The 3266-nt window shown below is 40.4% G+C and overlaps 1 long non-coding RNA gene across 1 annotated transcript; it reads right to left on the bottom strand.

Annotated features, from left to right (window-relative positions):
- Positions 1–1292: 1292 nt before the first annotated feature.
- Positions 1293–2270, bottom strand: LOC115158984 (uncharacterized). The gene is made up of 2 exons (XR_003868794.1): positions 2046–2270; positions 1293–1589 (listed from the first exon to the last, which is right to left on the bottom strand). It is a non-coding gene; the product is annotated as an uncharacterized LOC115158984 (long non-coding RNA).
- Positions 2271–3266: the final 996 nt, after the last annotated feature.

Genomic DNA, 3266 nt, shown 5'->3' with positions numbered 1-3266 from the left:
ACCACACATACTAGGCGAACTTGAACTCTCACACCCAACTAGGAGAGGTAGGCTACTGAAGTTGAAGCAGCGAATTCTGAATGTGTGTATAATGTGAAAAATATGTACGTTTAATCCAATAGGTAGGCTAATGCATACAAAGCAGAAAGAGGACGTTTCCAAATAATCTGTGGCACAACAAAATATTTTCAGCCCAAAGTAGTCCGTCTGACCGCCTACTCCCGCCCGCAGCATGAAAAACTCAGAACGGGCCACAATGATTTCCGTTGCGAACCGCAGGTCCTGCAGGCATCTAGCAGGAATGCAGCCCTCTAGTGCAGTCAGAACACAACGCAATGCTCATCATGTCTTAGCGGCATCAGATGGTCACGGGGGTCCCAGCAGGGTCAGACAGCCAGGGAAGACAGAGCTTAGGTGAATTTTGCAGTAGGCCTATATTAACAATATCAGTGAATGATACAAAGTACCATCTTGAATTGATGGGTAGACCTACAGTAGCTACAGGACAGCAGCTCAAGCTTAAACTACAATCAAATCAAATGTTATGTGTCACATGTGTGGAATACAACATTATTGCTTACAAGCTAAAACTAATACAGGAAGTACCAGTGACTCGCTCAATACGGAAGTGGTCAGATAATGCAGATGCTACGCTACAGGACTGTTTTGCTAGCACAGACTGGAATATGTTCCGGGATTCTTCCAATGGCATTGAGGAGTACACCAAGTCAGTCATCGGCTTCATCAATAAATGAATCAACGACCTCGTCCCCACAGTGACCTTTCGTACATATCCCAACCAGAAGCCTTGAATTACAAGGCAACATCCGCACCGAGCTAAAGGCTAGAGCTGCCGCTTTCAAGGAGCGGGACACTAATCCGGATGCTTATGAGAAATCCCACTATGCCCTCAGATTGCTTGAAACATTCAATCAACCCAACATTCATATTCAGTTAGACTGATGTTGTAGTATAATATAGAATGCCTAGTACGCTCACAACTGCATTGTGGTATAGATATTGCTAGCTGTTGTAGATATGTATAATGGTGTTTTATATCATTTTTTCAAATGTACTGACAAGTGACTAAATGATTCCATTTGCATCAGAAACCAATCAAGTGTTGGCGTCACCGTCTTGATCAATTTATTGTGATATTCACGAAATGTATTTGGATAAACTAGCTTCAGTCTTACTGTTAAAATAAATGAGGCAGGGAGTTGGTGTATCATTTAACACATTTGTTGGCAAGTAAACATGTTATAATAAAACTGTAGATTAGTCTGTCAATATAGACATGGCTTGTATTCAAGACAAAGTTTATTTGCTCTGGAGACCGAGGTGAGTTTACACAGCAGTATGCAGGAACAGTTATGGAAATGTATGACATATACAGTAGAATAAAAATATATTACTAATGCTATTAATAACTACTACAGTTCTACAAAGGGAATACTTGCATATGGTGTGTTTGGGTGGTGCAGTGAGGTGTTTCGGAGTCACATTGATTCAAGGGGAATTTGTTGTTATGGGACCTTTCACATCTCCTCTTGAGAGTCATCAACTTCTTTCTATCCAAGCGGTATTGTCTGTGAGAGAAAGACGAAAATGCTATTACACATTCATGGGAAATCGTTGCGTACTGTCTGTATTCCTACTCTAGCAGCATGATGTAGAATATGAGACATCTCACAGACACATGTTAGCTAGCTACAACACACAGGTATAGTTACTCAAGCAAAAGGCATTCCTTTTCTCTCTGCCATCATCATCAAAATATTTATCCAGTTTTGCTCATAATGAGAGGCACTGAGGCTAGCTGGGCTCAACGTCAGCTACAGCAGCTAGCAATAAAGTTAGACGACAGTACATTTTAGGTATAGCAAACAACACAAAACTTGGCTTGTAGTGGTTCTAGCAAGCCCCGTTATGGCTGAATTCATCACCAAATTGTACTGTACTGAACAACACTGCCTTGGGTAAAAGAGAGATTATATTACTAGCTAGCTACCGACAGGAAAACAATTTACTCGTTTGTCATTTACCATCCTGAGTCTTGGTCCAGCTGGCCCAGGCTGCCACTGCTGCTTGCTGGTCTCGCAATTATTTTTCTCTTTGTCTCAACTCCTCTTCAGTGTATTCCAGCTCAAATAAATAGGGCTGGATGTTCCTATGTAAAAGAACATCTAAAAAGAGGAAACATCAGAAGCAGCCATTGTAGCTAATTATTTAGCAGTCTCGGATAGACAGTGTACCTGTAAACTTGTACCGCCCCCATTTTGAAAAGCCTGACTTCGAGGGTGGGAACAAGGAAGTATGGCTCCTGTCACTATGGCTCCCGTCTTTACAAAGCCAGGGAAAATTTGTCAACCAAGATATCCTGCAATGTCCTGGCAGATAAGAACATCGTTGAGACAAGTCCAATGGTTCTATTGAACAAGGACAACCATATCTACTTGTGTGATCGTGCAATCGGCAAAACACAAAGGCCACAATAATTGCTACAAAACATTCATTTGTAGATCAGACAACAGGCTCAGTTAATCAATGACATCATTGGTTGAACTCTCCCAGCTTGAAAATGTTAAAATACAGCTATACTGCATAATTATGTCTGAAACCCTCTCATTACTCATAATTATGTAGGGAGACTGGGAAAAGATCCAAAATAGTGTCGAGCGGTAGGTTTTTAAAGTTTTTATAATCGAGGGAATTTGTACATTGTAGATGTCAGGTTTAAAACTATAATCTGGGATTCAGTTTTCAGAAAAACGGAAGCTCCGCCACTGTACCCCTTCTAAAGGCATGGACACACAAATAAATTGAAATGTACTTCTTATAAGACAGTTATTGATGTCATTATTATAAGATGTTATTATAAATGTTCAACATAATCTTGTATCTACTTCGTAATTGACTCTGACCGTAGACATTGAAAGTCTTATCTTTGTTCCTGGTTCTTGTTAAAAGTGACGACTGTCTCTAAAACAAGTCATTCTGGGTAGAGAGAGGAGGGGAGCACTGCCTCTAAAACAATCTCACAGGGGAGAGAGGGGAAGGGACCACAGCGTCTAAAAAATGGTAGGGCTGCCATTTGGCTGAAATAATAATTAAAGATTGTACAATTATACAATGATAATTCGAGTTGCCAAATTACATCGCAGCTTGAAAAGTGATACACTTATTGTATGGGCAATCAGTGCATTTGAGTCCACAAGCTTAGTTAATGGTTGTATATTTCTTGAAATTATAACGAGATCTGTCTC

This window comes from Salmo trutta, chromosome 22 (assembly GCF_901001165.1).
Source record: "Salmo trutta chromosome 22, fSalTru1.1, whole genome shotgun sequence".
Taxonomy (NCBI): Eukaryota; Metazoa; Chordata; class Actinopteri; order Salmoniformes; family Salmonidae; genus Salmo; species Salmo trutta.
Note: the sequence above shows the minus strand (reverse complement) of the source record. Positions and strands in the feature narration are given on the sequence as shown.